Source organism: Monodon monoceros, unplaced genomic scaffold, assembly GCF_005190385.1.
Source record: "Monodon monoceros isolate NGI ecotype Baffin Bay Population unplaced genomic scaffold, NGI_Narwhal_1 Super_Scaffold_2, whole genome shotgun sequence".
NCBI lineage: Eukaryota > Metazoa > Chordata > Mammalia > Artiodactyla > Monodontidae > Monodon > Monodon monoceros.
In genome coordinates, this window is record NW_021703776.1 from 84,640,478 (window position 1) to 84,653,029 (window position 12,552).

The following is a 12,552-nucleotide window of genomic DNA, read 5'->3' on the forward strand; positions in this document are numbered from 1 at the left end:
ACAGAAAATCACAGTCAGTTCTCCCCTGATAAGTTAGAACAATCCAGATGCCTGCAACTCGAGGACAGCCTAGGAAAGATCCCCCCAGGCCACGAAGACCAGTTGAGATGAAAGGAGACACAGTGGCCAGTGGCTGTCATTCAATCACTAGCACAGGGGCCACCCTGAGGCTTGGGAGGTGACAGCTTAGAACAAACAAGACGCATTATCGTACACGTTAAGACAAATAAGATTTATTATTTTATGCAGCATAGATGATACTTGTGGATCAACTAAGCAGTGAGAAATAGTGAAAATAGACATTGATTTTTTTTTAAGGTAGAAAATATAAAGAAGCCACTAATATAAATTTGCGTGTTTAGAAGATGTCATACTCTGAGGCCGACACCAAGGAGGAACCCACATCCTCACCTTGTGTGTCCCTTGACAGAGTGACAGTCCACACTCAATTCATCATCTACCGTGCATTTATGTAATGCCCAGGCTAGGCTCCGAGCCAGCCTCTGGAGCAGAACAGTGAGTCTCAGCCCTGCCCTCTGGGAGGCCATTTTCCTGATGGGTTCAGATTTCACACAAATAAAGTCAAACAGCAAATGCTATAGCAGAGACGTGTTCAAAGGCCTCTTTTCCTTCTTCCCGGGAGATCTGGCCAACTGACTGCAGTGTAACCAGGAATCAGCCCAGCCCCGAGCAAGGCTCAAGGGAGCATGTGTATGTCACAGAATAAAAGGGCTACCTCATGGCACCACCATCTATGAGTGTTTGACTAATAATACACATAGTGGGTAATGTCAGATTTTTTCAAACACCCCCTTCAGAGACAAAATGTCTTCAGTCAGTAGGAAGACTGATCTTAAGTAGCAACATGAGTGGCAATAACAGATTTTATAAAGATATGCTGGCAGGTGGAGGTAATAGGGAAAATATGAAAAAGGGGGTCAGAGGGGAAAACTTGGTCATCTTCATGGAGCACTGTCCTGAGGAGACAGTACAAATGTGTTCTCTGAGGGCGGAAGGGACGCCTCACCCTTCAGGCCTCACCACAGGCCCAGTGAAATGTCCTTCTAGACAGCACTGGACAGCAGAAATATAAGGCCAGACAGAAATGTGGGCCACATGGGCAATTACAAAATTTCTAGTAGTGGGCTTCCCTGGTGGAGCAGTGGTTGAGAGTCCGCCTGCCAATGCAGGGGACACGGGTTCGTGCCCTGGTCCGGGAGGATCCCACATGCCGCGGAGCGGCTGCGCCCGTGAGCCATGGCCGCTGAGCCTGCGCGTCCAGAGACTGTGCTCCGCAAGGGGAGAGGAGAGGCCCGCGTACCGTAAAAAAAAAAAAAAAAAAAAAAAATTCTAGTAGTGGTTGGTTACATTAAAAAAGAAAGAGGTAAAATTAATTTTGATAATCTATTTTTACTAACTCAATGTGCCCCCCCAAAATAGTTTCAATTGAACAGGTATACAGTATAAAAACTGTTAATGAGATAGTTTACATGTGTTTTTCCCTACTATATCTTTGAAACCTGATGTGTATTTCACACTGACAGCAAAACTCAATTTGGACCAGCCACATTTCGGGTGCTTCATAGCCATGTGTAGCCAATGGCTACTGTACTGGACAGCACATTTCTAGTTTCTAGACTATTCTCATCCCTGTGTCCCGATTCTGCACCCCCCAAGTGACCCTGCTGATAATAACAAGTTGGCTTGGTGACTATCCTCCGGCGGGTGCCCTCAGTGGAGATCTTGCCCGCTTCCCTGCCCTGCACAATACTCTGTGTCTCCCAGAACCTTCCATTTATAGCATAACGAGCATGCCCCATTGTCTTCACTTTTTTGGAGCTCACGGTCGGTAAGCTCCAGCTAGCTGGATGGTCCCCATCGGCCCAAGCAAGCTGTGTGGGCCCAGGCTGCTCTAGGCTAGCCCTCAGCAGGCTCATTTGACACAATCATGCCTACTGTTTCCTCACCCAGGCTACAGGTTCCGGGGGCACATGTCTTGTGTGGCAGGAACCCCCTGCATCCTGGGTGATAGTCAAAACATTTAACAGGGCTTCCTTGGTGGCACAGTGGTTGAGAGTCCGCCTGCTGATACAGGGGGCACAGGTTCGTGCCCCGGTCTGGGAAGATCCCACATGCCGCGGAGCGGCTGGGCCCGTGAGCCATGGCCGCTGAGCCTGCGCATCCGGAGCCTGTTGCTCCGCAACGGGAGAGGCCACAACAGTGAGAGGCCCGCGTACTGCAAAAATATAAAAAAATAAAAAATAAATAAAAACATTTAACAACCGCTAGAGGGAGAGGACCAACCAATCAGAGGAGTTGCTGTGGGGTCAGGTGGTCTTAAAGGCTCCCAGCTGCACCAAGTAATACTGCTGGGGGTGAAGGCGGGACTCAGATGGGAATTATTTCAAGTTTTAACAACTGGTGAGTTATTTACAACAGCCAAGACTTGGAAACAACCTAAATGTCTGTTGACGACTGAATGGATAAAGAAAATGTGACTCATATCACATAGAATGTAAAAGGTATATACTACATCTACATACATAGATGCATACAATGGAATATTATTCAACGTTAAAAAGAGAAGGAAGGGCTTCCCTGGTGGCACAGTGGTTGAGAGTCTGCCTGCCAATGCAGGGGACACGGGTTCGTGCCCCGGTCCGGGAGGATCCCACATGCCGTGGAGCGGCTGGGCCCGTGAGCCATGGCCGCTGAGCCTGCTCCAGAGTCTGTGCTCTGCAACGGGAGAGGCCACAACAGTGAGAGGCCCGCGTACCGCAAAAAAAAAAAAAAAAAAAAAAGGAAATCCTGCCATTTGCGACAACATAGATGAACTTGGAGGACAACATGCTGAGTGAACTAAGGCAGACACAAAGACAAATACCGCGTGACCTCACTTATACGTGGGATCTAAAATAGTCAAACTCATGGAAACAGTAGAACGGTGGTTGCAGGAACGGGGGAGGACAGAGTGGGGAGATGCCAACAGGTACAAAGTTTCAGTTATGAAGGATGAACAAGTTCTGGAGATCTAATGTACAGCAATGTTAACAATGTCAAAGATATTCTACTGTATACTTGAAACCTGTTAAGAGGGTAGATCTTAAATATTCTCGTCACACACACACACACACACACACACACACACACACACACACACACAGGAAAGAAAATACTATGTGAGACCATGGATATGTTAATTAGCTTGATTGCGGTGGCTATCTCACAATGTAGATGTATATCACAACATCAAGTCATATGCCTCAAATATATACAATTGTTATTTGTTAATTATACCTCAACAAAAATGAGAAAAGCAACAACTGTTGAGGCCACGCTAGGACATAACAACCGAGCATCAGTGCTGCCTGGACCACGTGGGCCCCTCCATCACAGCGTGCATCCCCTCCACACAGCTTCCCTGGAGCAGGCACGTGTGCCCGAGGGCACACACAGGCTCCTCACCTGCCCTCCCCAGCTGCTCCGTCTCCAGCCCAGGATAATCCTAGGTCCCCCTTTCCCTCCAGCCTATCCACCAGGCAGCACGGCCACCTCTCCATCCCTGGCACGGTGAGCGTCTGCGCTACCAGGCAGACTGCTATTAAAACATCAGCAGGGTGGCCTCCGCAAAGGTCAGCCATCCGGGGAGCGCCTGGCAGCTGCCTGTTTGTTTACTGGAACATGATCTGGGCTGGGCTGTTTATTTATGTCCATTGAAGGACTGAACAATAAATATCATCTCCCAGATGCTTGCACTAGAGCGTTCTGGCTGCCGTCTTGCTCGAAATAATCTCCCTAATGAGCAAACAGTGCTATTCATCTTTAAAGATGCAGGCCACCCCCGGCTTCCCCTTTCCTCTCTCCTTTCACATCCTCCCCAAATTCCCTGGTCAAGGTCCACACTGGCCAAATAGCTGGGTAAGGCCCAGAGGGTGGGGTCTCACCTGGCAGGGACTACAGGGGCAGGATGAGAGTGGATAAAACCCGGAGGCCAGTGTCCCAGGACCCTCTGAATTCTCCACCTGGACCCTCACACCTCCAACACAGAGGCATGTGAACCAGGGGGTCTGCTTCTCCCCTCAGAAGCCTCAAGACACGACTTTGGCTCTCTTAGGTGTCCCGGCCTTGACCCGTCTCCCGCAGAGGCAGAAATAGAACAGCCGTGAGGACCCGCGGTGGGAAATGAGTGACCAGGATCTCCTTCTCTGCACATACAGGGCTGTGGGGTCTCTCAGAAGGGAAAAATAACAAAGCTTTTGGTCTTGTTTATGCGGTTTATGCAGTTGACCCCCAGAGGCTCAAAGTGGTGCAACCCTCGACACTGTCACACATCTTGCCACGCAGGCTGGAAAGCAGGTGACAGGAGGAATGAGCACACGGTAGAGCGCCCGCATCAGGTGCATAGTAGGTCTAGTTACTTGGTTGAATGAATGAATGACTTGAGAAACTCACTCTGGGCCTGAGCTGCCACAGTTGGGACCTTTAGACATACAGATACACTCACAGGTATAAACATACACATCCTCTCTCTGTCTGTGAAGATGAGGTCACGTCTCCACTCAAACATGGCCTCTAGAACTTTCCACTTATAATTCCACAACAACGCGATAGATGGGGAGGAATCAGAAGGGTGTGGCAGGCCAGAAGGGAAACAGACCCAAGTACGAGGTGTGAGTATCTTGGCAACTTGCTGGTGGTGGGGTTACTTCTCCTTAGGGCAAGGGGCCCCTTTATAGTCTCCGTGTCCCTGCAGAAGAGGGCGGTGGCTCAGGGCTCACCACCGGGTTCTCAGGATGGTGGCTGGGATGACCTCTGAGTTCCTGCCAGACTCCCAGGGGCTGCAAGTCTATCCCCTGCCAAGGGCAGCTCCTCAGCCCCAAGCGCTCACTTGCTGTCAATATTCCTATAACCCCCAACCAAGGACATCTGAAACAAAACTTCACTCATACTGTCACTTGAATTGTCCCCAGTGCTTTCGGGTTTGTTTGGTTTTTTTTGAGTGGCATGTTGATTTTTTTTAATTTTTAATTTTATATTAGAGTATAGTTGATTTACAATCTTGTGTTAGTTTCAGGTGTACGGCAAAGTGATTCAGTCACACATATACATAGATCCATTCTTTTTCAGATTCTTTTCCATGTAGGTTATTACAGAATATTGATAGAGTTCCCTGTGCTGTACAGTAGTGCCCAGTGCTTTCATTTTTTAAATCACGCCTCTCCCTATCCTACAGCTATTCCAATCTCCTTCCCCTGCTCTACTTTCCCTTTTTTGCACAGCACTTGTCACCGTTTCACATGCTATATAATTTATTCCTTTATTATGCTTATTATTTATCTCCATTGCTAGAATGTAAACTCCACAAAGCAGAAATCTTTTTTTTTTTTTTAACATCTCTATTGGAGTATAATTACTTTACAATGGTGTGTTAGTTTCTACTTTATAACAAAGGGAATCAGCTATACATATGCATATATCCCCATATCTCCTCCCTCTTGCGACTCCCTCCCACTCTCCCTACCCCACCCCTCTAGGTGGTCACAATAACTGAGCTGATCTCTCTGTGCTACGTGGCTGCTTCCCACTAGCTATCTATTTTATATTTCGTAGTGTATATATGTCCATGCCACTCTCTCACTTTGTCCCAGCTTTCCATTCCCCCTCCCTGTGTCCTCAAGTCCATTCTCTACGTCTGTGTCTTTATTCCTGTCCTGCTCCTAGGTTCTTCAGAACCATTTTTTTTGTTGGTTTTTTAGATTCCATGTATGTGTGTTAACATACGGTGTTTGTTTTTCTCTTTCTGACTTACTTCACTCTGTATGACAGTCTCTAAACCCATCCACCTCGCTACAAATAACTCAATTTTGTTTCTTTTTATGGCTGAGTAATATTCCATTGTATATATGGGCCACATCTTATTTATCCATTCATCTGTCGATAGACACTTAGGTTGCTTCCATGTCCTGGCTATTGTAAATAGTGCTGCGATGAACATTGTGGTACATGAGTCTTTTTGAATTATGGTTTTCTCAGGGTATATGCCCAGTAGTGGGATTGCTGGGTTGTATGGTAGTTCTATTTTTAGTCTCCATACTGTTCTCCATAGTGGCTGTATCAGTTTACATTCCCAGCAACAGTGCAAGAGGGTTCCCTTTTCTCCACACCCTCTCGAGCATTTATTCTTTGTACATTTTTCAATGATGGCCATTCTGACCGGTGTGAGGTGATACCTCATTGTAGTTTTGATTTTCATTCTCTAATGATTAGTGATGTTGAACATCCTTTCATGTGTTTGTTGACAATGTGTGTATCTTCTTTGGAAAAATGTCTATTTAGGTCCTCCGCCCATTTTTGGATTGGGTTGTTTGTTTTTTTGGAATTGAGCTGCATGAGCTGCTTGTATAGTTTAGAGATTAATCCTTTGTTAGTTGCTTCATTTGCAAATATTTTCTCCCATTCTGAGGGTTGTCTTTTCATCTTATTTATGGTTTCCTTTGCTGTGCAAAAGCTTTTAAGTTTCACTAGGTCCCATTTGTTTGTTTTTGTTTTTATTTCCATTTCTCTAGGAGGTGGGTCAAAAAGGATCTTGCTGTGATTTATGTCATAGAGTGCTCTGTCTATGTTTTCCTCTGAGAGTTTTATACTGTCTGGCCTTACATTAAGGTCTTTAATCCATTTTGAATCTATTTTTGTGTATGGTGTTAGTGAGTGTCCTAATTTCATTCTTTTACATGTAGCTGTCTAGTTTTCCCAGCACCACTTATTGAAGTGGCTGTCTTTTCTCCATTGTTTATTCTTGCCTCCTTTATCAAAAATAAGGTGAACATACGTGTGTGGGTTTATCTCTGAGCTTTCTATCCTGTTCCATTGATCTATATTTCTGTTTCTGTGCCAGTACCATACTGTCTTGATTACTGTAGCTTTGTAGTATAGTCTGAAGTCAGGGAGCCTGATTCCTCCAGCTCCGTTTTTCGCTCTCAAGATTGCTTTGGCTCTTCAGGGTCTTCTGTGTTTCCATACAAATTGTGAAATTTTTTGTTCTACTTCTGTGAAAAATGCCATTGGTAGTTTGATAGGGATTGCATTGAATCTGTAGATTGCTTTGGGTAGTATACTCATTTTCACAATGTTGATTCTTCCAATCCAAGAACATAGTATATCTATCCATCTGTTTATATCATCTTTAATTTCTTTCACCAGTGTCTTGTAGTTTTCTGCATACATATCTTTTGTCTCCTTAGGTAGGTTTATTCCTAGTTATTTTATTCTTTTTGTTGCAATGGTAAATGGGAGTGTTTCCTTAATTTCTCTTTCAGATTTTTCATCATTAGTGTATAGGAATGCAAGAGATTTCTATGCATTAATTTTGTATCCTGCTACTTTACCAGATTCATTGATTAGCTCTTGTAGTTTTCTGGTAGCATCTTTAGGATTTTCTATGTATAGTATCATGTCATCTGCAAACAGTGACAGTTTTACTTCCTTTCCGATTTGGGTTCCTTTTATTTCCTTTTCTTCTCTGATTGCTGTGGCTAAAACTTCCAAATGTATGTTGAATAATAGTGGTGAGAGTGGACAACCTTGTATTGTTCCTGAGCTTAGAGGAAATGGTTTCAGTTTTTCACCTTTGAGAATGAAGTGGGCTGTGGGTTTGTCATATATGGCCTTCATTATATTGAGGTAAGTTCCCTCTATGCCTATTTTCTGAAGGGCTTTTATCATAAATGAGTGTTGAATTTTGTCAAAAGCTTTTTTCCCATCTCCTGAGAAGATCATATGGTTTTTATCCTTCAATTTGTTAATATGATTTATCACATTGATTGATTTGTGTATACTGAAGAATCCTTGCATTCCTGGGATAAACCCAACTTGATCATGGTGTATGATCCTTTTAATGTGCTGTTGGATTCTGTTTGCTAGTATTTTGCTGAGGATTTTTGCTTCTATGTTCATCAGTGATATTGGGCTGCAGTTTTCTCTCTTTGCGACATCTTTGTCTGGTTTTGGTATCAGGGTGATGGTGACCTTGTAGAAGGAGTTTGGGAGTGTTCCTCCCTCTGCTATATTTTGGAAGAGTTTGAGAAGGATAGGTGTTAGCTCTTCTTTAAATGTTTGATAGAATTCGCCTGTGGAGCCATCTGGTCCTGGGCTTTTGTTTGTTGGCAGACTTTTAATCACAGTTTCAATTTCAGTGCTTGTGATTGGTCTATTTATATTTTCTATTTCTTCCTGGTTCAGTCTCGGAAGGTTGTGTTTTTCTAAGAACTTGCCCATTTCTTCCAGGTTGTCCATTTTATTGGCATGTAGTTGCTTGTAGTAATCTCTCATGATCCTTTGTATATCTGCAGTGTCAGTTGTTACTTCTCCTTTCTCATTTCTAATTCTGTTGATTTGAGACTTTTCCCTTTTTTTCTTGATGAGTCTGGCTAATGGTTTATCAATTGTGTTTATCTTCTCAAAGAACCAGCTTTTAGTTTTATTGATCTTTGCTATCATTTCTATTTCATTTATTTCTGACCTGATCTTTATGATTTCTTTCCTTCTGCTAACTTTTCTTTTTTTGTTCTTCTTTCTCTAATTGCTTTAGTTGTTAAGGTTAGGTTGTTTATTTGAGATTTTTCTTGTTTCTTGAGGTAGGACTGTATTGTTATAAACTTCCCTCTTAGAACTGCTTTTGCTGCATCCCATAGGTTTTGGGTCGTCGTGTTATCGTTGTCATTTGTTTCTAGGTATTTTTTGATTTCTTCAGTGATCTCTTGGTTATTTAGTAGTGTATTGTTTAGCCTCCATGAGCTTGTATTCTTTACAGATTTTTCCCTGTAATTGATATCTACTCTCATAGTGTTGTGGTCAGAAAAGATACTTGATATGATTTCAATTTTCTTAAATTTAGCAAGTCGTGATTTGTGACCCAAGATATGATTTATCCTGGAGAATGTTCCATGAGTACTTGTGAAGAAAGTGTAATATGCTGTTTTTGGATGGAATGTCCTATAAATATCAGTTAAGTCCCTCTTGCTTAATGTATCATTTAAAGCTTGTGCTTCATTTATTTTCATTATGGTTGATCTGTCCATTGGTGAAAGTGGGGTCTTAAAGTCCCCTAATATGACTGTGTTACTGTCGATTTCCCCTTTTATGGCTGTTAGCATTTGCCTTATGTATTGAGGTGCTCCTATGTTGGGTGCATAAATATTTACAGTTGTTATATCTTCTTCTTGGATCGATTCCTTGATCATTATGTAGTGTCCTTCTTTGTCTCTTGTAATAGTCTTTATTTTAAAGTCTATTTTGTCTGATATGAGAATTGCTACTCCAGCTTTCTTTTGATTTCCATTAGCATGGAATATCTTTTTCCATCCCCTCACTTTCAGTCTGTATGTGTCCCTAGGTCTGCAGTGGGTCTCTTATAGACAGGATATATATGGGTCTTTTTTTGGTATCCATTCAGCCAGTCTATGTCTTTTAGTGGGAGCATTTAATCCATTTACATTTAAGGTAGTTATCGATATGTATATTCCTATTACCATTTTCTTAATTGTTTGGGGTTTGTTATTGTAGTTCTTTTCCTTCTCTTGTGTTTCCTGCCTAGAGAAGTTCCTTTAGCATTTGTTGTAGAGCTGGTTTGGTGGTGCTGAATTCTCTCAGCTTTTGCTTATCTGTAAAGGTTTTAATTTCTCCATTGAATCTGAATGAGATCCTTGCTGGGTAGAGTAATCTTGGTTGTAGGTTTTTCCCTTTCATCACTTTAAACATGTTTTGCCACTCCCTTCTGGTTTGCAGAGTTTCTGCTGAAAGATCAGCTGTTAACCTTATGGGGATTCCATTGTATATTATTGGTTGTTTTTCCCTTGCTGCTTTTAATATCTTTTCTTTGTATTTATTTTTTAATCATTTGATTAATATGTGTCTTGGCATGTTTCTCCTTGGATTTATCCTGTATGGGACTCTCTGTGCTTCCTGGACTTGATTGACTATTTCCTTCCCCACATTAGGGAAGTTTTCAACTATAATCTCTTCAAATATTTTCTCAGTCCCCTTTTCTCTTTCTTCTTCTTCTGGGGCCCCTATAATTTGAATGTTGGTGCATTTAATGTTGTCCCAGAGGTCTCTGAGATTGTCCTCACTTCTTTTCATTCTTTTTTCTTTATTCTGCTCTGTGGTAGTTATTTCTACTACTTTATCTTCCTGGTCACTTATCCATTCTTCTGCCTCAGTTATTCTGATATTGATTCCTTCTAGAGAATTTTTAATTTCATTTATTGTGTTGTTTATCATTGTTTGTTTGCTCTTTAGTTCTTCTAGGCCCTTGTGAAACATTTTGTGTATTTTCTCCATTCTATTTCCATGATTTTGGATCATCTTTCCTACCACATTACTCTGAATTCTTTTTCAGGTAGACTGCCTGTTTCCTCTTCATTTGTTTGGTCTGGTGGGTTTTTACCTTTCTCGTTCACCTGCTGTGTGTTTCTCTGTCTTCTCATTTTGCTTAACCTACTGTGTTTGGGGCCTCCATTTTGCAGGCTGCAGGTTCATAGTTCCCGTTGTTTTTGGTGTCTGCCCCCAGTGGGTAAGGTTGGTTCAGTGGGTTGTGTAGGCTTCCTGGTGGAGGGGACTGGTGCCTGTGTTCTGGTGGATGAGGCTGGACCTTGTCTTTCTGGTGGGCAGGACCACATCCGGTGGTGTGTTTTGGGGTGTCTGTGACCTTATTATGATTTTAGGCAGCCTGTCTGCTAATAGGTGGGGTTGTGTTCCTGCATTTTAGTTGTTTGGCATATGGTGTCCAGCACTGTAGCTTGCTGGTCATTGAGTGGAGCTGGGTCTTAGCGTTGAGATGGAGATCTCTGGGAGAGCTTTTGCCATTTGATATTATATGGAGCTGGGAGGCGTCTGGTAGGCTTCCCCCCCACCCCACCTACCACCCTGTCTCCACCAGCGAAGGGGCTTCCTAGTGTGTGGAAACTTTTCCTCCTTCACAGGTCCCCCCCAGAAGTGCAAGTCCTATCCCTGTTCTTTTGTCTGTTTTTTCTTTTATGTTTTGCCCTACCCAGGTACGGGGGGAGTTTCTTGCATTTTGGGAAGTCTGAGGTCTTCTGCCAGCGTTCAGTAGGTGTTCTGTAGGAGTTGTTCCACGTGTAGATGTATTTCTGATGTATCTGCGGGGAGGAAGGTGATCTCCACGTCTTACTCCTCCACCATCTTGAAGGTCTCCCTGAGAAGAAATCTTTATCTCTTGTGTTCACTGATGTCTCCCAAAACCCTGAACCACGCCTCATAGTAGGTTCTCAATAAATACTTGTTGAATAAATGAGTGCATGGAAATGCTCAAACTACTCATCAACGTCTTCATCCGTCCCCAGGATGCAGATTTCTTCCTTATCTTATGACAAAGGAACCAAACAGTTGGGGATGTTCTCACTGGAAGGTTCAGCAGCAGGAGAGGAGCTGGAACTGTCTAACCGAGACCTGAGGGGCCCACGGTGCCCATTCCACCAGCAAAGTGGACCCTGCCACACGCCACAGCCTGGCCTCCCTGCCTTGACTCCCAGGGTTTGGAATGTGGGCAGAGCCCCTGCTTCTGCGTTCACCCTGCTTAAGCGGCCCCAGAATAGCATAGTGAGGGCGCTTTGTTTTGATTTCCTGATTCCAGCCAGGAGAAAGAGCTTGCAAAGAGAACTGCAAGAGTGTAAACAGTAATTAATTAGACAGGCCCTGCATGCGCATGAAATCCGCACCATGTTACCAAACACTGTCAGGACAACAGGTCCCTTTGGGTCTCTCGTTACATGCACAAAACCGAATGATGCTGTCTAGGTAGCCATTAGGACTTCTTGCCGTGTATGGTCCAAATCAGAGAAGTCAGGGACAATGGCCTCCACCCCTCCCCCACCTGCTTGGGTGGTGACACAAAGAACAGGATACAACTCCAGGAGAAAAAGATGCTGATGAAATAAAAAGGAAAGACCGTATGGTTGATATGAAGGCAATACTAGAAAAAGGTTCAAACCAGCGTATTTCAAATACAAAATATTTAAAATCTGCTTCTCTCGTGGCATCTTTCCAATGAGTCTCATTGGAGAGAATTGCACACACAGGTTACTAGTTTGGAAACTTGGTGGGTCAGCCAGATGGTGACCCTAGAGTTGCTGGCACCCCCAAATCTTGGATGGCTTTTACCTATGTGCATCTAGCCACAAAGGAGCTCGGGCAGAATGCTCCCACTGCTAGAAAAACAAGTACCCTTGAAGAGACAGTTGATCTATGCCTTCCACTCATTGCCACATGTTTTACACACATCTGCTCATTCTGTGTTCCAGAAGACCAGAGTCCCCTGGCCCTTGAGATGCTGTGTGCAGGCAGAGAGTGAGAGGGTAAGCCCACGGGCAGACGGTGTGAATCCCAGCTTGGCACTTGAGAACTGCGTGGCCTTAGGCAACCTACCAAGCTTTTCTGAGTTTGCTTTCCTCAGAAGAAAAACAGAACTAATAATAATACTTGGTTGTTGCTGTGGAAGTCTGATCATGTCCCAAGCATAAAAAATACTTAGCAGAG

General features: G+C 43.6%; 1 protein-coding gene across 1 annotated transcript in view; it reads right to left on the reverse strand.

Annotated features, from left to right (window-relative positions):
* LOC114901599 (plexin-A4-like) overlaps positions 1-12,552 on the reverse strand; it is a 293,914-nt gene that overhangs the window by 10,603 nt on the left and 270,759 nt on the right. The window lies entirely within an intron of this gene.